Here is a 26984-nt window from a genome sequence, read left to right on the forward strand (position 1 = left end):
GTCATCCTCAACACTTTTCTCATTCTCATCATTCATCATCTTATCTACTTCCCCTTCTAGAACTTTCTCCAATACATTCCTTCCTATTCATCCCTGGGCCCCTGCTTTGGGTCAGCGTCTGAGTCAGCCCCCTCCCCCCGCCCCGTACCACCTTGCTATAGCCATTCTCCACCAATTGTCTCCAGTACTCATAAACTCCTTGAAACAGAAATCAAGCCATGTCATTCCCCACCTATAAAACCTTCCAATGCTCCCCAGGGTCTGTGCTGTGCTGTCTAATACATTAGCCACTAACCACAGGTGGCTATTTAGATCTAAGTTAATTAAAATTAAATAAAGTTTAAAATGCACTTCCTTAATCATGTGAGCTACATCTCAAGTGCTCAATAGCCACAGTAGCTGCTGTGTTGAATAGCACAGATACAGAATAGTTCCCTCATCACTGAGAGTTCTGTTGGACAGTGCCAGACTTTATGAGATAAAATCCAAACTTGTTAGCCTGGTATTTAAGCCCTTAAACAATCTGGCTCCATCTGGCTTGTCCCAGTTCAATTCATTTCCCACCAGCCCTTCCCACACACACTCAGTTCCAGCCACATCACACAACTCTACAGTCCCCAGTCATACTTGTATTAGTGTGTCTCATGTACCCTTCTAGAGTTTATGCAAACACATGCAAATATTTATGAGCGTGGGCAAGTCTTTGTGTGAATACATAGGTGTATATGTGTATACATATATGGGTATGTCTATTTTCTTGCCACTCCCCTTTCTTATACAAAAGGTAGAGTGCTAAGGCTTCTTTTGAGGGTGATGAAAAAGGTATAAAGTTAGATTATGGTGATAGTTTCCCAACTCTATAAATATACATTGAGTTGTCATAGGTGAACCTTATGGTAGACAAAGTATATCTCAATATATCCATTTTTAAAAATGGTAGAATGCTACATACGCTGATATAGACTGTTTTGCAACTTGTTTTTTGTTTTTCTATTTCACAATATAGCCTGGAACTCCTTCCCAATCACTGTATACAGAGTTTCTTCATTCTTTATACAGCTGCAGAGTATTCCATCATGCAAATGTTCCATCATCATTTACCATGACTTCAGCTGATAGACATTTGAGGTCACTCTAGCCCTTTGCTATTCTGGACAATACTACAGGAATAGTGTTCCATGTGTGGGCTGGTGTAGCTGTAGAATAGTTTGTACAAGTGGGATTGCTGGGTCAAAGAGTAGCTGCATTTGTTATTTTGACAATTATTGCAACTCCCTCTTCATAGAGTTATACTGATTTGCACTCCTACTAGCAATGCATAAGAGGACCTATTCCCCAAAGTTCACCAACAGACATTTGAATGGATTATCAATATACTTTTAAATTACATTTCTCTTATGAGTGATATTAAGCAGCTTTTTCATATGTCTAAGAGCCTTTTGGGTTCTTTTGTGGGGAAGTTCCTGTTCATGTCTTTAGCCCATATTTATAATGTTGCTGTTGCTAGTCTTTTCCATCTTCATTTCTAGAAGTTCTTTATATATAGCAGCAATTACCCTTGTCTGTGATATGAGATACACTTTTCCCCCAATTTGTCATTTGCCTCTTGTGAGTTTGCTTATGGTTTTGTTTTTCCACACAGAAATTTAAAAGGTTTTTCAAATCTTCATAAATGTACCGATTTTATCTTTTCAGCTTTTGAATTTTGAATGACAGTAAGACTTTACCCATTTCAAGGCCTTGAAGGGATTTGACCAAGCTTCATTTGGATAATCTATGCCTTCATATTTTTGCTATTACACCAGAATTTTGATCCACTTGACCCATTTATTGTATGGTATGGTATATGGATCCAATCATATCTTTTTCCAAAGGACTACCCATTCCTCTCAACATCATTTATTAATGAGCTCATTTGTCCTCCACTGGTTTGAGATATTGTCTTTATCAATTACTAACTTCCTGTCTAGATTTGAGCCTATTTTTGGACTTTCTAATCCAGTTCCATTGGTATACCTGTCTTCATGTGCCAGTACCAAACTGGTTTAATGATTGAGGGTCTATGGTATAAATATGATTTAAATCCACCTCCTCTATGAAACTTTCCAAGATATCCTTAAACAAGTAAAACCTCCTTCCCACCCTGCTCTTAATGCATAATATGTCTCTGACTCCTGACAGACCACAAGCTCCTTAAAAACAGGCCTTTGCCTCTATGACTATGAACTCGAAGTGCTTGGGGTGGGACCTGGCACAGAACAGTTCACCAACAGAACATTTATGCCTCTTGTCATGGTGATAGCCTTCAAACATACAGAACTTCAGATTCCTGGATGTTCCATTTTTCTCTTGTTTGAAAATGAAGACACAACTTCCCTTCCTCTAGCCTTCCCGCATTTTCCCGAGTCCTCCCAAATGTCTTAGGACCCAGTTGGTGGCTCTGCAATGAACTTGGGCACTTTCAGGACTGAGTGCTTCACTTCAGATCTTGGATGTTCAAAAGCCCCCAGGGACTGGCTTTGCCTCTCCTCTCTTGGATTTCAAGCCCCACTGACACCACTGTTTCATGTCCAGTGGGAGCTACCCTCCCTTTGTGGAGAAAGTAGAATTGGAGTTCCATTATTCTTTCTTATGTCAACAAGATGACAAGGACACTTTGCCCTGCTCTTGGTGTCCACTCCACCCTGAAAACTCTGCAATGGGGAAAAAAACAAAACAAAACAACTTTTTCTGTTTACCCTAGAGATATTTTTGAAAGTTCGGGCTAGTTCCTGGCTATCAGCTCTTTTTTAAACATTAGGCCACTTTAAGAGCTAATCAGCATTTAACAAACATTTTTGGAGCCTATCCTCATACCAGACCCTCTGCCAGGTGCCAGGGAGCACCAAGATAGCTTCTATCTGTTCCTTAGATAGCTTCATTTTCAGTAGGAAGCCTGCAGTGACACAGAAAAGAAAATGTAGCATTAAATATGATGGGGTGTGCATTGGATTGACTTTCTGGGTTCCTGATGCAGAGGTTAGCACAGTGTGACATTTTCTCAAGCCAAGGTGGACCTTGAGCCTGTCTAGGTCACCTCATTCTCTCATTTTACCTATGATATCACTGAGCCTCAGGGAAGTGATAGCACGTCAGATTCCCAGGAAGCCAGACACAAAGACACAGTGCTGAGAATTGGGGTATGGTTCTCTGGTCTTCCACCAGCCTCACTGTCTTCTCCCTGCCCCTCATTCCCATGGCCAGTCACCATAATCCTCCCAAACATCTCATAATTTCCTATATTTCCCACCACCTCCACTGTTGTATGTGGGCTCCAAGCCAGCACCATCTCTCATCTGCATCATCTCCCTGTCTTCTCATTGCTTCCCCTCTGGTCCTCAGGGAAGCCAATGAGACTTTTAGAAAATGCCATTTTGATCTGGTCACCTTCTTGCTTAGTTACTCTCAATGGCTCCCTATTACTTTTTTCCTAATTACTTAAACTCTTTATTTTGAAATAATTGTAGATTGGTATGCATTTCCAAGAAATAGTAGAGAGACTTTGGGTACCTTTTGAAACCCCGTTCCTCCCAAGAGAAATATCTTGAATCACTGTTTCCTATTGGTTTTAAGATATGGGGATTATTATTCTAGTTTGACAGGAGAGTCAAATTTGGATTCAAATGCTGGCTTCACCACTGACTGGGTGACTTTGGCAAGATATTTTGCTTCTCTGAGCCTCAGATTCTTTGGGTATAAAGATATTCAACTCAAAGAGTTGCTTTGAGGCTTAATGAAATAATATTTATAAAGTACTTAAAACAGAGACTGACATCTTGATTAGCACTCAAAAAATGGTAGAATGTCCTAGAATGGTCTGGCCCCTATCCATAACCCCCTTGCTTCCTCTGCTCTAGCCATACTTCTTTCTGATTCTTCCTCTTGTTCTGCTCCTTCCCCACCCCAGGACCTTAGCTCATACTCTTCTCATATTCCTGAATATTTTTCACCTCTGCACATTATTAACTCTAGTCTTCAATCTAAATATTCCTTCATCAAAGAAACCTTTTTGACTGCATAAACCTACTTGAATTCCTTCTCTCATAGTGCTCATAATTTCCCCTTACAAGTACTTATTTCAGGATGCAAATATATAACAGTATTTGTTTTTATTTGTTGTTCTTCACCTCCACCAAACTGTGAGTACAGAAAAGTCAAGAAAATGTTTGTTTTGTTCATCAAAGTATTCCTAACACCTACCACAGGGTGTGGCATTGAGGAGGAACAAACATGTATTTCACAACCAAATTAATGAGCAAATGTCAGGGGTAGGTAAGGAGAGAAGGTGATGATCGGGACGATGGTGAAGATTTTATTAGCAATTATTTATTAAATGTTAACTGTGTGCCATGCAATACATTCAACATGTGTGAATTATCTATTTATTTACTAACATTTAAAATAACCTCAATCATTCTCTTGCCAGCTTCATTTTTTCCTTGTTCTTTTAAATTATTGTTTCATATTATGTTTACTTAGTATCTAATTTCCTCACTAATATAAACTTTAAGAGCTCAAACATTTAGTCTTTGTTCCCTTCTCTGTTCATAGAGCTTAGAACAGTGCCTGGCCCACAGTAGGTGCTTAATGATTATTTATGAAATAAATGAATGATCACAAGACATGTATGAGGTGGGTACAGTTATTACCCCTCCCTCATTTTAAACATGTGGCAATGGAAGCTTGGAGAAATTAAGTACCTGGTCCAGGTAAAGGCCAGAGCTGGGGCTTGAACCTGAGCCCTCTGACTGCAAAGCCCATACATTTAATTGTGATGCTCTCCTGGTTTGGGTTCCCCAAATTAGACCTTGAGACCAGAATTCAAGCTCAGGTAATTACTTTGGGAGATGATTCCAAGAAACAACCATAGGGAAGACAGAAGTGAGGCGGGGAAGGGAAGGAGGCCAGCAAAAATGTGTCATCAAGTGGCTTACCACTGTGATAGCCGAAGCTGACTCTCTCAGGATCATCTGGAACTGGTGTACACTAGAGGCTCAGAGTTCTTCTGCCTGAGGGTTGAGGAGGCTGGCGAACTTACACACCATGCTGGTGAGGGCTGCTCCCAGGGTATTAACTCTGCAGGAGATCTGGCTTGTCCCACATGTGGGCAAAAGCTCCCAAGTCAGACAGAAATTCTTAGGCAACTTGTCACACATTTTTGCCAAGGGCATGTAGTGAGGCACTAGCCAGCACCTCTTCAGATGCCATTCAGAATCTCACCATCAAAAGGTTGTTGTATTTTCTCCCAAGATGACATTTAAAGACCACATATTTATAGGCAAAAAGCCCTTCCTCCTCCCTCCCAAAGCTCTGCTGCTCTCCCCACCCACACCCTCTTCCTCACACTCATTTGAGGTCCTAACATACTTCAAGGTCTAGGTTAGATCCATCCCTTCCTGAGTCCAGGCTAGAAGAAATCCCAGAAATTACTTGGTGTACCTTCTGACTCAGGGAAGGAAGGGTTCAGCCTAGCTTTATAGGAAGGCCATCCCCTGTCAGGGCTGCAGTCTGACCTCTGGGAGGCCCTACTCTACCCTCCATAGTCTCACAGAGTACATCATAGTCCATAGGCACAGCCTGAAAGCACTCCTCCTCTCCCTCCCCCGCATTCTCTGCAGTTCCTGACATGACAAGATTTCCTGCCTCCAACTGCATTAGCTTTCCCAGCAGCCATCCCTAGCATATATTAAACCCGTAGTTGATTTGAATCCCTAGCATTCTCCATCAAACACTTGGCTCCCAAGTCAGATGGATATTTCCCCCATCTGAACTTGAAGGATTGCATCATCAGAACCACAATACAGAATAGGCTCCTGGTCTGTAGTGAATTTCGTCTTCATAAACAGTCCATACAAGACTCAGTCTTGTCTCTTCTTGCCATGTTGGTCAATGTTCAGCCCAAGGGTCATTCTCTTTCATGCAGAAGTAGAGTTGAACACATTTCTCTTATTTCTATCTTTCCTCCCTTTACTTCAAGGAGGGGTTCTGTGTCTACCGACTGTTATTACAGAACCCAGCTAAAAGCACCTACTTTTGCTTTCCTTAGCATTTGGGTCTGGTGCAAATCTGAGCTTGTGTGGACCTATCCCTTTCTTGACCCCCTTCCCATTCTACCAGCTTTTTTTGAGGAAAAGGATTTGTACACACTCATCTTTGAATCCTGCACATTATGTAAGAGACTGGCTCACCGTAGGTACACACATGTCAAATAAATGAATGGACGAATTCTCAGTATGAGACCCAAGACCATCAATGGTCATCTTCCCTTCTGCCTCTCAACCCCATATCATCCTTCACACACCCACACTTCAGCCACGTCAAATCCCTCACCTCCACGTTTCATATCCTACCTCTGTTGTCTCTCCTAGACAAGCCCTTGTTTCTGCTCCCTCCTCCTCTTAGAGGAGTCCTCCTGGGGATGCAGAAGAGGCAGCTGGCCTGGCTCTTCCTCTCTAGATCAGTGTCTTAGTTGGTCCATGCCTTCATTTGCTCAGCTGCAAAATGGAAATAAGAAAATGATCTGAGGTCTGGTTTCCCCAGAAACAGAACCTGAAACAGGCATTCCTGGAATTTAATTGAGGGAGTGCTCTGTGGAGAAATCTGTAGGGGATATGGGAGAAGGGACTTGGGAAAGATGTGGTTTCCAAAGAAGTCCACCCTGAGCCTGATCCCAGGGGGAGCACTGAAGGGTGAATTGCTTGATAGAGGTTATTGCCACCTAGGTATTCCCATCAACAAAGACAATATCTGCAGAAAGGAGCAGGTAGGAGAAGCTAGGAGCTGAGTGTACCTGGTAGGTAGACAGCAACGTACAGCATCAATAACATCTGCTACCAAATACCTGCCTTATAGAATTGTTGGGAGCATAAAATCAGCATATTTAAAATACTGAGAATAGTCGTTGACTCTTTTTCTTTTAATCTTTAATATATTTTTGATTGATTTTTAGAGTAAGGGAGAGGAAGAAAGAGAGAGAGAGAGAAGCATTCACTTGTTCTACTTAGTTTTGCATTCGTTAGTTGCTTCCTATATGTGCCCTGACCAAGGGATCAAAACTGCAACCTTGGTGTTTTGGGGAAAATGCTCTACCGAATGAGCTAACCAGCCAGGGCAGTCATGGACTCTAAATAGCTCTTGTTTCTATCATTTGTACTCTTGCTTCAAAACCCAGCTAAAATTCCACTTCTGAAGTCTTCCTCACTCACTATCTAGAGAATTGATTGCCCCTCCCACATGCTGCCTCAGCACTTGGTATTTTTCCTTCTTATTTAAATTTTATAACTGCACAAGTTAAACATGGGAGCATAGTTATTGTATAAGAGTGTAACAGGGTCTATATAGGGTAGACTGTTCTCCTCTCTGCCCACATCCTCCCCAAAGGAAATCCCTGTTAAATCTCCACTGGTGGCACTTTGTGTCTCAAGTGTGCCTTGTATTGGGAGAGTTGGGTTTTCCTGGCTGCGTTTAGACCCTTAATGGGAGGCATCTGGCTTGTTCTTTCCTTTACCCCCTGCTCAGCTCAGAATCAGCCCAACTTTCTAGATCATTGGATGGGGGTGGCGGAGTGGGTGTCAAATACACATTTCCAGCCTCCTCCCCTTAAAGATTCCAACTCTGGAGACATGAGTCAGCCCCAGGAATCTCTTTATAGTTTCTGCTAACAAGTTCTTCAGGTAGGTGAGGTAAAAGTATAGCTTAAAGAGTATTGTTTTCAAGGTGGTTTCTATCTGATAACCGTCTTATTCATTGATTTATTTCCATGTCTCCTTTTTGCTTAGCAGGATGATCCTTTTGAGTGTATGCATTTAATGACTTTGTGACTAAAATAGTAAGGCATGGTCATTGTGGGAAATTGGAAAGTAAAGTCAGTTTTAATCCCAGCCCCAACAAAAATACTTTTGAGGGACTTTCACAGGCCCTGAGATGACACCATCATTCCCAGTTTGGCTATTGATCATTGCTGACCCCTGCCTAATAGGCCAGCAGGCACCCATGCTTCTTTCTCTTCTTATGAACTCAGAGATACATGCTCACTAGCTCACCAAGCACCAGTCACTTCCCATCTCTTCTTCTTCCCCCAGAAGAGGCCATTTCCCTTGTAAATTGCTGCCAGTTTCATCTTTTAAGAAGTCTTCAAGTTTCAAGAGTCTGTCAGGGCCCTGTTTTTAGTAAAGTGGGACTTCTCTGAGTGTGCAGTTTGTTGCAGATCCCTTCCTCTCAGATACACTTCTGTGTAGTCACTGCAACCTCCTGTTTTCACACACTCATCGCCTCACACCACCTCGGCCACCTCTGAGTAATTCCTTCCTGTCCCCCTCCCTTTCCCATTATCAGATGCAGAAACTGAGACTCCTCGTGGAGAGGTATCTTGTCTAAGTTCCCATGTGTATAGTAGGCCTTCCACTCTGGTTCTGATCCCCATGTCTCAGCTGATCGCCTCCCCACCATCCTGTTGGCTGCACTGAGGAGCTACTTCCACTTCATTCCCATGACTCTTTGTGCCTCTGAGGTGGCCATGATCACATTCTGCCAGAGAGAGAAAGAGTATGTGTCTGTTTGTAGATAGATAACATTGATCTTCCTCTTGCTAACCTAGAGGTTATAACCTGCCAGGCTGTTGACCAGAGACCTACCACAGCTATATTGTATTTGGTCCTCTCAGAGTTCTAAAAATAATTTTTTAATTAGTTGATGACATTTAAAGAACAAGAGTATTCACATAAGCCTGACCTGTGATGGCACAGTGGATAATGTGTTGACTTCGAATGCTGAGGTTGCCGGTTCAAGGCCCCAGGCTTGCCCGTCAAGTCAAGGCACATATGAGAAGCTCATATGAGTTAATGCTTCCTGCTCCTCTCCATTCTCCCAACCCCGCTTTCTCTCTTTCTCTCCACTCTCTAAAAGCAATAAATAAACTCTTAAAAGAAAAAAGAGTATTCACATAAAATTTCATATTTCCAGCTTCTCTTAAAAAATAAAAAATAGATAATTGGCAGTCTAGGCTCATATCCCTGCTTGGCCACAGTCAAGTGGAACTAAGTAGTGGCTATAACAGGGCATATGCCACAGTCCCCACCACTTCTTATCACCTCCCCAAACCCAGCCAGTGTCAGCTATTTGTCACCACATACTTTGCTGCTTTTTCTTATTGGTAGATTCCAGGGGAGAGAGCCGTCAATCAGATCAGTGCACCTTACTCAGTATTGCCAGGTCTTTACAGGCATTTGAGTTTGCAGCCCCTACCCAATCATCCTTGCAAAGCCTAGAGCTTTGGCACACTGTGGTGCTCAAAAATAATTAGAGCTGCCTACCATTTGTTGCATGCTTATCCTCAAGGAGGCTATGGAATTTGTCACCCTTTTAACAGATTAACTGACAGGCTAAGAGAGGTCAAGGGCATGTCCAAGGTCACACAACTGATGAGTTTTGTCACTAGGACTTTTGAAGTGTCACACTTGCCCTGAGTTGCCTCACATTTTTCAGCTTTTCACGCCCATTCCTTTTGCCTTTTTAACTTGCCGGTTGGTTTCTGAAGGTCTCATAAAAGAGATAGTAACTAAAGCTGAGCCGTGGCTCTATGACTGGGCAGTGACTGATTGAGATTTGGGAGAAAGGCATTTTCATCAAAGGAAAAAAAGAAAGACTCAGACATTGTGTAATCAGTGGTGGGAGTCAGCTGGATTGCACTGGTTTGGTAAAACCGATATCTAATTTTTTGTTGTTAGGCAAACTGGTTGTTAAAATGGCACTTGTAATCAGGGTCAGGGTTCTCTCTAAGGTGAGCTCCTGGGCAGCCGCCCAATGTGGAAATCACAAACTTATATCCCTTACTCTTTTTTAATGTTCATCTGCACAACAGTGTATTCTAAATGCCCATAGTAATGTTCATCCATCCATTGGAGAAAAAAATTGCAAGGGAGGACACCAATCAAGAAACTATGGAAATATCTTAAATAACAGTTTTATTGTTTTTTGTCAGGTATTATTTAATATTTTTTCATTAATAATTTAACATAACATAATCTAGTTTTGTGTACCTCTTCTATTCTTATTATTTAAGTATTAAATGCATGAAACAATAAACTACCTTATGGTATATCTTTTTTTATACTTAAAATGGTCATTAGAGCAAAGAACTGGTTGTTAAATTATTTGAATCCCACCCCTGGGTGTGGTATCTGGGAGGGGCCTTGTGAACCAAGGTAGGAAAGGAGTGGAAAGGGCATTGTGAACCTGGGGCCAGAGCATGAAAGGCCTTGAATAGCAGCCTGAAACTATGGGACTTCTGAGGGCATTTGGGGAGCTATGAAAGATTTTAGGGCAGGAGCAGACATGATCTGTGTCTGGATTCATGAAGGCTCATGAGGAAGTAAGATGAGGCAAGGATGATGCCATTATGAGAATCTAGAAAAGAGGAGATCCCTTCAACAGAGGGCAGAGAGCATATTCCAGGAGACTGCAGGGGGGAGGAAGGGGGCATCAGTAAGGACATGGTGATGGAGTGCCTGGAGCTGGCCATCTGGAGGTACTGCAGTGTTGTTAGCTGGGTGGGAGGAAGTGTGGGTTGGTGGGGCATCCATGGAGAGATGTCCTCTGGGCACCTCAGGGAAAGGACAGAGCCACAGCAGGAGTTGTACAGCCGCCTGCCAAACCAGGTGTGGAGCAGTGAGAATGGAGTGCTCTGAGCCAAGAACAGCCCGGAGATACCTCCTCTCACACCGGTTGGATTTCCTTCTGGTCACAGACCTCCTGGGCTCCCCCATTCCTTGTATGCATATACCCCCAAGAGTGAATATCTTCTGTCCCATTCCAAGGCTGTAGAGCACAGGCCATGAAGAATTTTGGTTTCATGAATGGTGGCAAGATCCCAGCCATTCCCAGGAAGCGGATGTTTCAGACACCCTGAGCCCAGTGTTTCCCAAGGCTCCTCATTCTCTAAACTAAGATCTGGGGAGAGGGAGTTACCTTGGTCAGCCCTCCCTGGCTGCCACCCCCTTAGGGGGCCCATCTTCTCTCTTCCTGCCAGCAGAGCAGTGCATTTGGCTTTTTATAAAGCCAATAAATAAATAAAGCAGGCATGATTAATTGATGGCATGGAGCAGGCCAAGGCGCTGGGAGTCAGGTGGCCTGGCTTCCTGGTGGAGCAAGGCTCTTTAGCGACCTGGGGCCTGTGCCAAGGAGGGGAAACCTGCTTTGGGGAGGTGCTTTCAGCATGTGCCTAGGCTTTTTGCCTTTCTTCTAAGGCTGAGACCCTGTCCTGGACTCCTCCAGGCCCGCTAGACCATGCCAGATTGGAAGCTGGGGCCAACAGGTGCCCCTGCTCCACCCCCATCCTTTCTCAGAATCTGAGTCCACCAAAGCTAGGTCTCCACACCTCAATTCATCCCACACTGTATGACCCTAGCCACACAGGTTCCAATTGTGTTGGGGGTGGAGGGAATTGGGTCACCCTGAATAGGGAAAAAGGTGGAAAGGGGTGCCTCCAAGAGCCGGGCTGATGGTGGGGGTGGTGGAGTGGGTTATGGGACAGGTTCTGATGTAGGTACCTGAAGAAAACGCCAAGGAGAGGCAAGAGACCCCTGGCACCGAGCAGCCCTGCACGTGGTCTTGGAGGAGGGAGCTAACGGGAAAGCGCCCTCGGGTCCTGCCCAGCGCTCTCCACGCAGAGTTTGGGGAGCGCGGGGAGGAGGGAGCAGGGAGGAGGGAGACGGGAGGTGGGAGAGGAGAGGGGAGGGAGTAAGGGAGGGAGGCGGGCGGAGCGCAGTGCAGCGGTGGCAGAGGCGGCGGCAGCGGAGGGAGGGAGGGAGGGAGGCAGGCGGGCAGCGGAGGGGCCGCGGGGCGAGGCTAGCGCGGGCAGCCGCGGCAGAGGAGTCGCAGCCGCAGCGGGGCCGGGCCGGGCGCGCACCAGCAGCGGCGGCAGCGGCAGCAGCAGTGGCAGTGGCAGCGGCAGCGGCAGCAGCAGCATCTCGCTCGCTGAGCCAGCGCAGGTGAGGCAGGGGCGCTGGGTCCAGGGCTCTGGGCCTCCTCCCCTCTCCCCCGGCTTCCCTTCCAGAGGCGCCCGACCAGAGCCCGAGCTCACGCTGGAGTCTGTCTTGGGTCCCCTCGCTCCGCGAAGGCACGCGCCTTGTCAGCAGTGACCTTGAGCGGGCACCAGGCGGCGGGCGGCGCGGGCTGGGTGGGCGCTTTCGGACCCGGCGCCTGCGGACACAGGGAAGGGGCGTGCAGCGCGCCACTGGCGCGCAAACTTTCCGGGCTTGGAGCAGCCTTGGAACTGGGGGGGCGTCTAGGGCGCTAGAACTCCCCAATTTTCTCCTTCCTAGTTGACTCTGACTTCTCTGCCTGGTTTCTCCCCAGTGTCCCCCCCACCCCCTGCCTGCTTCTTTATCCAGGCCCAGATTCCTGCAAGTCAGGAACATGACCAGAGCTGTGGACTGTGACCCTGGGCTGGGGGCTCTTCGTCCCCAAAGGTAGTTTCTCCCCCAAGAGCCTGTGTGCACGCTGGAGGACCCTCCACGAAGTGCTCTCCGCATCCTCAGCCTTGCCTTTTCCTTGAGCCCTTCATCCTGCCCACAGCCCTTCTCCCAGCAGAATTGGGGGGAGTCCCCAGGGGAGTCCCTCACCTGGTGATTCAAGAGCTGTGAAGCCCCACACTCAATTGGGCTGTTAGGTCTGCAGCTTGATTTTTTCAATCTAGCAGTAAAAGGCTCATTCAGAGAGTGGGCTCAGGCAGGTATTCCAGCCCCAAGCCCCCATGATAGATCAGTATGTATCTGGTCATCTGGACTCACCCAGGGCCTGGCCACCCTGAAGCCCTCTGGTTTCAGGAGGAAGGGATGTCCTGGCCTTGGGGTGTGTCCTGGCCTGCTAGAACATTGGCTTTGGGAAAGGGAGGTGAGGCCCAGAGAGGTTGAGCCAGACCCAAGGTCACACAGCCAGACCCAAAGGAGCAAGAACCGGGCTTTTTTATAATGGATTGGAGGAATGGAGAGGATTTCTGTTTGGTTCCTACACCTGAGGAATTTAACTCTGGGAACACGCTGTCTCTTACTTTTTCTGTGACCTTTGACAAGTCATTTCCCCTCCCTAACTCATTTTCTCAATGTGTAAAGTGGGGGTAGCTACCTCATAGAGCTGTTCTGATGGCTGAGTTAATGTTCAAGTTCTTACCGTTGTGCCTAGTGCATGGTCTATGTCCAAAAATTTTTCGCTACAACATGTAAAATTTCCTTTCTGAGACTGGAAGAGAAAAAAATATATTTTTTATCCTTTGCCTTCTGCTTATGGCACCTAGATTTATGTGGGTTCACCCTGTGGCTCTGTGGGCTGCTGGGGGACAGGCAGTACCTGCTGGCACCCTGAGCACCTGTGTTCTATAGGGAATGTTGGCTGAAGGGAAGAGTTCCAGCACACTCAAGAGCCTGCTGGCCCACTGGTCAGGCTAACCTCAGCTGAGGCTTCCTGAGGCTTCCAAGGGGAAACCGATCCCTAATTTCTACCTGGGAAATGAAGACAGGACTCTGCTGTGGCCCCAGGAAAAACCTCCTTTCTATGCATATCATGGGAGGAGCATCGTCCTCACCTCCATCTGACCACATTCTTCTCCTTCTCTCTGTGAGATGTCATTTCTTCCCCAAGAAGTACTGTTGGCAACAGAGGAGATGGGGGAGGACTCATTCATTTACTCACTCACTCACTCACTCACCAAGCCTTGATCCATGCCTTCTCTGAGTCAGGAGGTGCCATATCTGGCAGTTATGAAGCTTCTACCAGGTGCCAGACATTTGCTAGGCACTGGAGACACATGTATTCATTTCACAAATTTTTATTAAGTACCTAATATGTGCTAAGCACTGTTTGATGTATCAGGGACAATGCTAAATAAAACAGGCCTCTTTCCAACTAGGGTGACCATATAATCATCCAAGCTGAGATACTTTTGAGAACAAGAAGTAATAACACCAGGACCACAGGTATAAATCAGGACTGTTCAACCAAATTGGGATGTGTGGCTATCTTGTGACCTCTTATTTCTACACCAGTGTTCAGGGAGAACTGTTCATGTGTCTTTTTTTTTTTTTTTTACAGGGACAGAGAGAGAAAGAGTCAGAGAGAGGGATAGATAGGGGCAGACTGACAGGAATGGAGAGAGATGAGAAGCATCAATCATCAGTTTTTCGTTGCGACACCTTAGTTGTTCATTGATGTTCATGTGTCTTGAGCGTGCTTTTTGCCAGGCTCCATGCTAAGCCCTTTTGGGTTATCATCCTCAGTGTTTTGAACCTGGTTTACCATCTGCATGCATCTGGTTACTAGTGGACCTGGGGCCATCCCCGCTACTTAACTACTGGGCTGTACTGCCTCACCAGAGATGGGTGAGACCCAGGGTGCAAGGGCACTCTTTCTTTCTCAAAGAGGCAAACAGACAACTGTTAAGCAGCAACACAAATACTGTAGTAGACATGCCATGGGGGCAGGGGGTGGCCCATATTCTGCTCAGAAGAATCAGAGGCAGCTTCCTGGAGAGGGCACCTTTGATCTGAACCTTGAGACATGAGTTGAGATTTGACAGACTGCAGGTTGAAGGGAGGGCATCCCAGGCCCAGGTTGCTAAGGCTTGGTGGTGTGGGGGATGTGGACTGTTTGGGGATACCACCTCTAAACAGGTCTGGATCCAGTTGTGATTGAACATAAGTTAGATCTGAAGTTAGAGTCAGTGAAGATTAAGTGCAGGAGTGGTGTGCTATGGAACTGGATGAGCTTGGCATTTTAGGAGGATGCTTTAAAGATGGGACTATTTTGTGGGCCAGAAGCAGAGAGACTGTGTTGTACTGGATTTCCCTTTGAGAAGATTTTCTATTGCCTGATCTATACTGTGGATTGCCTGCAAGGTCAGGGAAATCATTTTGTTTTATAGATTCACTGCAGAAGAATTTTACCAGTATCTGTAGCAGCAAAAAGGTTTCACCAGGCAAAGTGATTACCAACAAGAGAAATATTAACCTACTTAAGCAAGAGGGTTTTAGTAGCATCATTTGCAAATAAGGAATATGCTTGTTATAAGTTGAATTTTTTTTGTCTTTGTTAACTCACATCCAAAAAACTCTGATTTCCTCCCCTTCCCACTTCTCCATGTCATCTCTGTCACCATATAAATCTGGGAATAATAAATTGTATTTTTTAAATAATATCTTATTTCTCAGACTTTTCATTAATTTAGATCGGCTTCCTTTCCTCCCTCCCCAATGAAGTGGAATTATTAAAGCTTTATGATATCTAAAAATTTGAATCCGTTAGTAGAGAACCAAAAAAGGGGGAATCAACTGTTAGGGTTTGGGAAGCAGAAGAAAACTTGATGGAAGGTAGAAAGGAAGAAGGAACGTGTGACTTGTACAGTCACAGAGGGCCCTGTGTTGAGAAGGACCACACATGTGATTTATGCTCTGTGGTTGCCATATTGAAATGCTTAATAATGGTGGAGTAGGGGACCCCACATTTTCATTCTGCAGTGGGTTTCACAAATTATGTTGCCAATCTTGGGAGGAAAAGGAAGATGTGGCCAGGAAGAGGTAGGGGGAAAGATGAGGGTGGGGAGAGAAAAAAGAAAGTATACTTTACAAGCCTCTGCCATATGCCAGATGCCTTGAGACTGTTTTCCATGTGTATCTACTTTCATTTTCATGACAATGCTATGAGATAGGTGATATTGTCTCTGTTTTTAAATGTAGGTCTTACTATGATTGAGGTAAGGTGAGGCCAGCAGATCAGGAGATGACTGCCATTGGAAACAGTTTCTTACAGCTCCCAGGAAGAGGGGCACACCACACAATGGGGGGGCGGCTTGTGAGGAAGCACTGGAATTGGTCAGGAGGCAGAGGGAGCAGGGGAAAACATGAACAGGAGCCTTTATTGTGGTTTCTTCAGGAAGGATTGGGAAAGGAGGGTTTGCATTGGCTGATTTGAATCATTTCATGGCTGTGGGGCATGGGGGTTGTCCCTAGTTTTTTTCTACCTGGTACTGGGGTGATTAGGGCAGGAAATAGTGGCTTAGAGCGCAAGAGCCCCATAACCCTTTGAGTAGTATGAATGTTCATGTACATCCTCATGCTCCTGACCATGACCATACAAAAATTTCTATTTTAAAAATGTGTAAGGCAACATTAAAAAAAAAGGTAAATGTATGTTCTTCTTGTTTCCATAAATTGGTTATCAAACAAATATGATTTTAATTAATAAAACTGTAAATGGAACTAATTTTATTCTTTTTTTAAAAAGTCACTCCTGGGGGTCAGCGAGCATGAAAAAACCTCACTACTCAAAGGGATAAAGGAAGTGGTAAGGAGGGGTATGGAATTATGCTCTCTCTGCTCCTTCCCACCTGTCCTCACCCCAGCAATCCATAGAACTTTAGAGCTAAGCTACCCCTTGAGAAGTATCTGAGCCAACTTCTTGATTTCACAGAAAAAGTAAAAATATTGGCCCAGAGAGAGAAAGCAACTTTTCCAAGGTCACACAGCATTTTAAGGGGGCTGAACTAGAATTTGTTTCTCCTGCTACTCAAACCACTACTTGGTTATCCTTTACTTTTTTCTAGAGCAGAGTTATAGCTAAGCCATATCCACCAGAATGTGAACATGCTATATAGGGTCAGAGTGCCTGTCTCATTTAACGTCGCCCCCAGTGAGTCTGGAACATAGCAGATGCTCAGTACACAGTTTTATCAGTTTCCTAGGGCTGCCGTAACAAATTACCACATATTAAGATGCTTGAAACAACAGACATTTATTCTCTCACAGTTCTGGAGGCTAGTAATTTGAAATCAAGGTGCCAGCAGGGCCACAGTCCCGCCAAAACCTGTAGGGAAGAATCCTTTTTACCTCTTCCTGGTCTCTGAGGGTTGCCAGCAATTTTTGCTGTTTCTTAGCTTGTAGCTACATTACTCCCGTTTCTGCCTCTGTCTTCTTTCTGTGTGTGTATTTCCAAATCTCTCCCTCCTTATAAGGACATCAGTCATATTGGAAAAGGGCCCACCCTAATCAAGTATGACCTCATCCTGATTACATCTGCAAAGACCCTATTTCCAAATAAGGTCACATTTACAGGTACTTGGGGTTAGGATTCCCACATCTTTTGGGGAGGGCACAATTCAATGTACAACAACAGTGAACCAAAGAGTGGGTGAGTGTTTATGATTTCACATAAGAATGAACTCCCCTTTTAACACCAGTTCTGAAGAATCAAAAGTCCTTTCAAAGGAGAAAACAACAACAGCAACAATTGTTTAGTCTACATGTAAAGAGAAAACACAAGAGCATCTCCTGTATGAGCCAGCCTGCTTGGCTTATAGTCCTGGCACCATCACATTCCAATTGTGTCTGTGATCTTGGGTAGGTGGCTTCAGCTCTCTGTTTCCTTATATGCATAACAAGACACTAACTGTTCCTACCACACGGGAACTTTTGTGAGGAATGACAGAAATTAAGACAAGTGAAGTCCTTAGAAAATGCCTGGCACACAGTAGGCACTTTCTAGATATCAGCATTGCTACATTAAATGAGACAGGCACTCTGACCCTATATAACATGTTCACATTCTGGTGGATATGGCTTAGCTATAACTCTGCTCTAGAAAAAAGTAAAGGGAGTAAACCATCATCATAATTTTGTAGCTTACAGAGCACTTTTCACATAACTTTATTATCTTTCAATCTTCACAGCAAGCCTATGATTTGGCTCAATATCAGCTTCCAGCCCACTGGTGTAAAGATGTTGCTATCAGATACTTTCTGGTTTCATAGGGCTGGGAGGTTGGGGAGCAGTGATGTGTAAGGCTCTGGTCAGGATGGAGGTGAGGGGAAGTAGGCAGTACTTAAAAATGGGAAATGGCTTCAGCATCTGTTGCCCAGTTGTCACTGTGCTTCTTGGAAGATGGGCCTGATTTGGTCTTTTTAAACTTTGCATCCTCAGGCCCTGGCACATAGTAGGTGGTTAATAAATGTGTACTGAATGAATGGATTTTTTAAATAAAACACAAATAGTCACTCTCCCCACCCCAACAACAAGACCCTAGGATGAGACTACCTTGCCTAAGCAGTGATTTCTGTTCACCAAAACTCACAGGTGGGCTTTCAACATGTGGTCAACTACAAAAATCTGCTTTTGATGCTATTTGAGGGAACAAACTGTTGAGATGAACACCTGGTGGTCATATCATAGAACTGGGTGAGTTGTGAAGGGTGGAGGTGCATAGAGGGTTCAACATGTAGGTGGGATATAAGAGGCACCATGTGTAATAGATGGGCATTGGAGAGAGATACACATTGAATAGAATTTCCCAAATGTTGCCATCAGGGATAGATAAGAACATGAAGCTAAGAAAGTACTTTCTGAACAAGTCAATGCAAACAGTAACCTATTTAATTCCAAAATAACTGAGTATTTTTATTGACACTGATTCACTGTTGACTGTTCAGTAATATAACGATGGTTAGGAGTGCATAGGAGCAAATTCTGGACAGACCTCTTACTAGTTATGTGACTTTGAGCAAGTGGCTTAAAATCTCTTTGCCTCCATTTCCTCAGCAATAAAAAAAGTGCATATGATTGTTTTAAGAATTAAGAGCTGTGAAATATTTAGCAAAGAGCCTGGATCCTAAATATCATTTTCCTCCCTTGCCCTTATCTTCATCCGCCAACTCATCCTCTTCTTAAAAAGAAGAGTCTTTTTAATACAGTATAGTGATTTGGTGAGTCATTAGTGATATAAAAACATTTCCAATTCCTTAATCTTTAGGTACATGATAAATTGAACTTTCTCACCTCTTTTGACATTAGTTGTAGCTGTATGTCTTGTTTTGGTGGTGAACTTTGAGAAGTGACGTATCATTTCTGGGTAGAAGCTATAATAACCATCGTGCTATTTACCACTTTTCCCTTTACCTCCCTTAGCAATTGAGATAGCATGGAGATGGAGACTCCTTTAGTCTGATTCCTGAGTGAGAATGATGCAGAGCAGAGCCTCCAGCCAATCAATGATAGATATTCACATCACTGGGACATAAGCCTTTGCTTTAAGCCACTGGCATTGTGGGCTTATTTTTTACTGCAGCATAACCTGGCCCATCCTGACTGATACAGGTAGGGAGTGAGTTGAAATAATCACAATTGTTTAGAGATATTCATGAGTCTTTTAATTCCTTCAAGTGTGATGCCAGAAATTTTAATGTTAGAAGATGTATGGGCACAAAACCACTGTCCTATGAGGTGAAGGCTGGTTTTTCTAGCTGACATATATGGACCTTTCCAATTTCACCCTGGCTTCATCTATTTTTGTCTCCACTTGTGCTCTGTACTCTGCCTAAAAAATCCACAGCATCCTTGAAATGGGCCATGTACATCTCCATGCCTTTACTCATGCTCTGTCTAGCATGGGACATCTGGCACCCAATGAATGCCAAGGGTGGAGGGGGACACTGGGCTTGTTCTGTGAGGCACAGAAGGCATAATTAAAACTGAGAATGAGATTCCTGTTCAAGGTGAATTTTCTAGCCATTTAGAACGCGGCTTGGCATAGTAGTGGGCTTGCCACAGTAGAAGGTTTCCAAGAAGCAGTGGGAATCAAGGAATATCTGGGTTAGCAGACTAGTGCAAAATCTTCAATCCCATCACACATGACTTAGATCTTAGGTGAAATTCTATATTTTTGCCTTTGCCTTTTTAAAATAAAACTAACTTACCCCTTGATCATAGATGTGTTACATAATGATATTGAAAAGTATAAAGAACACAAAACTCAAATAAAATGCCATAAAGTAGTCAACCTCCATTAACAGTTTGTCAAATGTCCTTCTAGACATTTCTCTAAAATTGATAGGTAACTAAATAGATGGTGTGTTTTTATATCTTTCTCACTCAATAATAGAGTATGGACATCATAAATATCAATAAATATACCTGTACTTCGTTTTTCATAAGTAGCTCCACAATAATTGATTTAATAAATCACTTCCTGATGGGCACTTAGGTTGTGTCCAGAATTTTGCTATTATAAACAACACTGTGACAAACTTTTTTATATGTGAACCCTGGGATGTGTCCAGGCATCTCGTGAGGATGAATTCCTAGAAATAGAGTTGCTGAATCAGGCAAAACTGTTTTGGATGAAAGAAGAGAAGAAAGCTGTATTATAATCAGAAAAAGAAATCATTTCTTGCTTAAGGGAAACCTGCAAATGATCTGAAGGAAGACAGATGAATGGGAGATTGCAGCTGGGCTGGAAGGTTGAAGGGAGTGAAAGAGAGAGGGGAGGATGTGGAGGAAGCTGGTTTTAGAGGACCCCAGTCCCCAGTTATAGATGAGCCTTTCTCCGAGCAAAGGCAAAATACAGATGGCAGTTATGATTTAAGTAGAGCAGGATAGTTACAAGCACTTTTGTGTGCACAGTTCTATCTGTGTCATTACCACCATGCAAAAAGGTCTCTGTTCCCATTTTACAGAGGAGCAAAGTGAGGCCTGGAGAGAATGTGGTGAAAGGAGCAGATAGATATCTTCATGTACAGTATGTGGGCTTCTTCACAGCCCTAAATCTTTCCTTTGCATACACCGTGGGCCAGCTCATGCCTCCAGGCTTTGCAGATGCCATCTCATCTGAAAGGCCAATGCTTCCTCACTCTTGGAAAGAAAGATTGGTCATATGTGACTTCTTTGTGAAATAGTTCCCTATGAGCCCCCAGCCACCCCTGAAAGCAAGACAGAGAGGGTCAGGGCACAGAAAGAAATGTTCTGCATGGCATTACCAGAGCATTAACCATTGTGTATTAACTGTTGAACCAGGGAATTTGCCTTTGGCTTTCATGAATTGGATTCCCTGATTCAACTAACAAACAATCAGATCCTTTCTTATCACACATGATCAAAACTTTGCAGTTGGGTAATTCAGTAGCTCATCCATGCCGTCGAAACCCATGGCCTTTCTGTTATTCTCCTCTGCCATCATCAACCAGAAGAATTTTCCATTTCCCAAGCATCCCCTGCAGATGTCAGAGTGCCCAGATGCCAAAAGGCAGAGGGCATCTCCCTGTATTTTTTTTTATCAGGGAAGAAGTCTCAGCCAACTTCCCCTGTGTCTCATTGACTAGAGTTGTGTCACTTGGTCAGGCCTAAACCAGTCATAGACAGGGGAATGGGACCAGGGGCTTAAAAAGACCAGGACTTACCTCTGAGTCAGTTGGGGACAAGTCAGGACTCTGCCAGACAGGAAGGAGGAGGGAATGGCCACTGGGGAGGCAGTCCCTTGAGTCCACCTAACTGTGTGCTCACCCTCCTGGCTCCCCTGGTAGGCTGGTAGCCACAAGAGGAAAAGGGATTGGGGCTTATTCCTTCCCCTCTGTAGGAAAACACAAGGTTTTGCACATGTAGATATTGGGGAAAATACTTCTTGAATGAATGAATGAAATGAATCCATAGGTATTTGTAGAGACTCCCTCAGACTCGAATTTAGGATTCTCTGTGTTACCAGCAATGCCAGTATTGTCAGTCTGGTGGGTGGTTTAGGTATTTCGGAGGGTATAGGAATGGCTTTGCTCTCATAGATGTTGCAGTTTAGTTGTGGGTAACCACTAGGACATAAAAAAAGATGTAGAATAGGTGCCCAGAAAAGTGAGACACGGCGTACTAAGGACCAGATACCATGAAGGGCAGAGGTAAATGGTGGAGAAGAACACTTGTATACTACTATAAGAGTGGATGTGAGTGTAATGGATTTGAGGCAGTGAAGACACTGACTAGGCTGAGGGGGATTCTTTCCTGAGGGTCGACTGTGCTGGGCATCATACTTGTACTTGTTTTGTCTCATCCTTCCTGTGTCTCTATGTACAGGGGGAAGCTGAAGCTCAGAGGGTGAGGTTGTTTGTCCAATAGCTCTGAGCCAAGAAGTGGTGGCATTTAGCTGAGAAAGCAGATCCATTCTGAAAAGCTGGCTTCCTTCTGCAAAGGGCCCACCTAAGACCAGTGGGTAATGGAGTGAATGGGAAAGGGAAGCCTGGAAACTGACAGGAGGGCCTAGAAAAGACTTGGTGCAGTGAAAATGCAGGAGAAAAATCCCAGTGGAACAGGTGTTTATACAAGGATTCAGGGTGGGTTTGAGGACCCATTGTCTTTGGTATTGAACCTGACTTCAGATCCCTGATCTAACAATTAATAGCTATGGTTTTGGGTAGGACACTTCCCTTTTCTTTATTATATTTTTTTTGTATTTTTTTTTTCTAAGGTTGGAAACAGGGAGGCAGTCAGACAGACTCCCGCATGTATGTACCCGACCGGGATCCACCCGGCACGCCCACCAGGGGGCGATGCTATGCCCATCTGGGCCATTGCTCTGTTGCGACCAGAGCCATTCTATATAGCACCTGAGGCAGAGGCCAAAGAGCCATCCTCAGTGCCCGGGCCAACTTTGCTCCAATGGAGCCTTGGCTGCGGGAGGGGAAGAGAGACAGAAAGGAAGGAGAGGGGGAGGGATGGAGAAGCAGATGGGTGCTTCTCCTGTGTGTCCTGGCCAGGAATTGAACCCAGGACTCCTGCACGCCAGGCTGATGCTCTACCACTGAGCCAACCAGCCAGGGCCTCCTTTTCTATACCTCAGTTTCAATTATGATGTGTGTGTCCAGGAACTGGCATAGAATAAGAATTTAATAAATGGAGTGATTATAATTATCAATACTGTTGTTGCTATTATTTTAGAACTTGGTGGGTAACCAGATCTAGAGGTGGCTCCCTTGCTGGGAGGTTCTGGGTTTCAGTTATACCTTGGCCACCACTTCCACATTTGACCTTGACTTCATCCCTCTCAGCCTGGTTCTCTAAGCCTCATCTGTAAACTAAGGAGGTTGGGCCAGTTGACTTCTAGCATCCTCCCTTGTTCCAAACCCCGCACTTGTGTGAGGTGGAAGGGGGAGGCTGTGATGACAAAAGAGATCAGAAAGGAGAGGGGGGAGGCCTTTGTTCTGGGGCAGCAAAGAAGGGAAGGGCAGAGAATGGAAGGAAGAGCAAGGGGGAGCCAGAGGATGCCAGCAGCCAGAGAAGACCAGGCAGGTGTGCAAACCCCAGGCTAGGCAATTTGGAGGCGGGCACAGAGGTGAACGGCTGAAACCAAATGAGGCAGAAGCGCATTGAGAACAGCTGCATCTGACACCTGCCCTCGTTGTGGGAGAACCAGAGGGAAAGGAATCAATCACAGCTCTTCCTGATGCTTAATACCAGGGAGTGGGGGGGCTCTGAAGAGTGTATGTTCAAAGACTGAAATTGAAGTTCTCCAAAGTTTGCAGAAACACTGCAATTATGCCTGAGAACATGTCTATGAAATCCCCTTGAAATCTATTTTTGGGCACAAGGTTTTATAACCAGAGTCAGAAATCGAGTGGAAGTGTGTGGGAGGCTGACCCTGGACAGTTTCCATGTTTGAGAGGAGAGAAAAGAGTATTTTTAACTGCAAAAAAACATGTCTCATAGGGTGAGACTGGGGAGGAGGCAGTCTCACCACTTTGTGTTTCTCACCCACTGTCATATTAAGATGGAAACTGTCTTTGACAGAAGTTGTTAAAGTTCCTTACTCAAAGTTGGTCGCTGGGGGCCTAGGATTGAGTGAGGACCTTGTCTGGGACTTTTGCATATAGAAACAAGTATTTGAAACTTAATTTTCCAGAGACTCCTGTACTTATGCACTTGACTTTCTCTTGCACTATGTATCAGTTAGCTACTGCTACATAACAAACTGCTCAAAACTCAGTGTCTTAAAACAATAAGTTTTTATTATTGCTGCTAAATCTACAGGACAGCTGGATGGTTCGTCTGTTTCTGGCTGGGATCCCTCACATGTCTGTGGTCAGCCATTGGTCAGATAGGCAGCTCTGTTGATCCTGCTGGGCTCTCTCACATATTTAGGGGTTGGCTGGCTCTGGCTAGCCTAGGATGATTTCAGTTGGAATGGCTCATCTCCACTCCATGCTCATCTGGATTTGTTTATGTGGCAATAGCAGGGCTATATGAGACAGAGGACAGAAACACACAAGAACTCTTGAGACCTAGGTCCAGAATTGGTACAGTGTTACTTCCAATGCATGCTTTTGGCCAAAGCCAATCAAGAGGTCATGCAAATTCAAGGATGAGGAGATATGATGACACCTCTTGATGGCAAAATCATATTGGGAAGGGCTTGGATCCAGGGAGGCCTTTAACTGGGACCACTGATGACTTCAGTCTGCACAACGGATAACTAGCATCAGTGTTGACCTTTAGGGCTGTCACTGTCACAGTGGGTGGCCATCCTTCCTGAAAAATCCACCTGAAGCCCAAGATTCCCTTGCTGTGCAGAGTTTTTCACAAGTGTCTTCTCTGTGGATTCAGGAAAATGTATGCCCCCGAACAATGAGAGGTCAGTTTCACTCATGAGATGGGAAGACATTAAAGTGTGATTCTCTTAAGTATTGGGGAGAGTACATGGTACGTAGGTACTGTATACACTGCTGGTCAGTGTTTCTATCCCATGGCCCATTTGAGGGAGGCAATTCTGCAGCATTTGTTAGAATTTGGAATATATATATAAGGGTTTAACACACTGATACAACTGTCTGGTGGAATACTATTCAACAATAAAAGGGAATGAACTATTGATATAAGCAACCACCTGGATGAACCTCATGGAGTGAAAAAGGCCTATTCTCACAGCTTACACACTACATGATTCCATTTAGGCAACATTAGTGAAATGACTTAATTACAGAGATGAAGAACAGGTTGGTGGTAGTTAGGGGTGAAGGGTGGTGAAAGGGGCATGCAGCCATAAAGGGGGAGTAGGAGGAGGCTTTGTGATGGTGATACAGTTGAATATTTTGGTGGTGGTGGTGGTATGTGCACAAAGGTACACATATGACAAAATTTCTTAGAGTTACACATGTCAGCACATACACATACTCAAATGGCTGTATAACTGGTACAGGCTGAATAAGCTCTGTGGGTTATACCCAAGTCCCTTTCTTGGTTTTGATACTATACTCTATTTAGGCAAGATCCTGACTTTAGGAGAGGCTGCGGCAAGGGTGTGAAGGTCTTCCCTGTATATTTCCTTGAAACCTCCTGTGAATCTACAATCATTTCCAAATAAGAAGTTAAACATAACTACACAGGCACTGTGGCTGGGCATGTCCACACTATTGTTAGTGTCCATCACAGATCCTGTGCCTAGGGAGGCTTTTGCAGGTGGTCACTGAACACTGTTTGATATTGAAACATTGGAGACAACCCAAATGTATTCTTTCACCTAATAATCATTTATTAAGCTCCTACTATGTGCCAGGCAGTATGCCATGCTCTGGGGATATAGCCATGAATAAAATAGTTCAAGTCCCTGCCCATGTAGGGTTCACGATTTAGTGATTTTCCCACAACAGATGATTAAATAAACCACAGAGTAGCTGTACAGAGGAATTCCATGTAACAGAAGCAAAGAAATGAGGTAGATCCATGTCTCTGTGTACTAATATGGTTCTATCTCTAGATACTATCACTGTAAGGAAAGAGAAAGAAGCAGAATCAGGCATTTAGTATGCTATTGGTTAAAAAAAAAAAAGAACTTCAATAGATATTTGCAGAACATCCCATATAAGCACAGCAGAATAGACATTCTTTTCAAGTGTACATGGAACATGTGCAGAATAGACCACGTGTTAGGCCACAAAACAAGTCTCAATAAACTTAAGATTAAAATCATATTAAGCATCTTTTGTGACTATAATGGTATGAAGCTATAGAAATCAATTACAAAAAGAAAAATGGGGGTAGGGGTGGGAAGAACAATAAACTACAGTCAAATAAAGGAAGGGCTAAGCTTTTGCGTGCACTTTGCTGGCCATTAAGCTGGCCCACCTCACTAGAATGTAGGGCCCATAAGGGCAGGGAGAAGTAGCTGCTCTGTTCTTTCAGTAACCCCACACCAGAGCAGGCCTGCCACATAGGAGGCACTAAAATATCTGCTGAAGGAAAGAGATCATTGTACCCATTTATAGGTTGGCCAATGAGAGCAAGAGGTCCTTAGCAATGATATTTTGGCTTTATTCTCAAGGGAGCTGTGAACTATTGACTGAAGACCCTTGACTTTGAAGATACCATATAATTTTCTTTCAACTTTGTCCTCATGAACACATAACCTACAACCTCAAAAAGCAGTTTATTGTCAAGTCTTAGGTCCTATTTGTCCACGCTGGTAGGTTGTTGAATGGTTTCACACCTCTGTGGTTCATGATCCAGTGTGTCACACACACCTGCCTGCATTATCTCATTTAATCCTCCTGTCAATCCTATTGGGGGGGGGGGGATAGGTGTTTATACATTTTCTATGTAATCTGTCCCTCGTGTAAGTTTTTATGTACACAGAGACAGCTGGCTAGAAGCAGAAGGGTCTGTTATGGAACACAAATTCCCTGGAAACTGCCTAAGTGCCTTGGGGGGCTGGAGTGCATTCTCTTTCCGCTGTGATCCCCACTCAGCCCATTAGAGAATCCACCATTATCCTGGGGTCCACAGGGAAGGCTCCTCACTCTCAAATGGGAGGGGGGCTTCGGCAACCCACTGTGTCTCTTTATCTCTATAAACCCTGTGTGTGGTTTAGAACAGAACACAGAAAAAACACTTGGGAACTGTTTGCTGAGTTGTTACGAGTTGAGACTTTTTTAAAAAAACAAGTGCTGAATTTTCGATCACAAATAACACTTGTACAGCACTTAGCTTTTAAGGTAAGAAAAAAGAGCTTGTTCATCTTCTTTAAACCCTGTGAGAGCTTATGTGGTAGGATAACTTAACCAGCGAGAACACAAAGACTCAAAACAGTTCACTCATTCATTCATTTACTAAACATATCTTAAGGACCTTGTTTGAGCCTGTGACTGGTCCTGGCTGTAT

The 26984-nt window shown here is 44.4% G+C and overlaps 1 protein-coding gene across 5 annotated transcripts in view; it reads left to right on the top strand.

Moving 5' to 3' along the window:
- Positions 1–26984, top strand: part of ATP2B2 (ATPase plasma membrane Ca2+ transporting 2) — a 503137-nt gene that overhangs the window by 79367 nt on the left and 396786 nt on the right. For 2 of the 5 annotated variants that reach the window (XM_066352094.1, XM_066352096.1), the window contains exon 1: positions 11907–12026. The exons of the other annotated variants lie outside the window; for them this stretch is intronic. The gene's annotated coding sequence lies outside the window, so the exon portion shown is untranslated. Of the gene's footprint in view, positions 1–11906; positions 12027–26984 lie in introns of those variants that run through there. 5 annotated transcript variants of the gene reach the window in all.

Source organism: Saccopteryx leptura, chromosome 10 (genome assembly GCF_036850995.1).
Source record: "Saccopteryx leptura isolate mSacLep1 chromosome 10, mSacLep1_pri_phased_curated, whole genome shotgun sequence".
NCBI classification, from domain to species: Eukaryota; Metazoa; Chordata; class Mammalia; order Chiroptera; family Emballonuridae; genus Saccopteryx; species Saccopteryx leptura.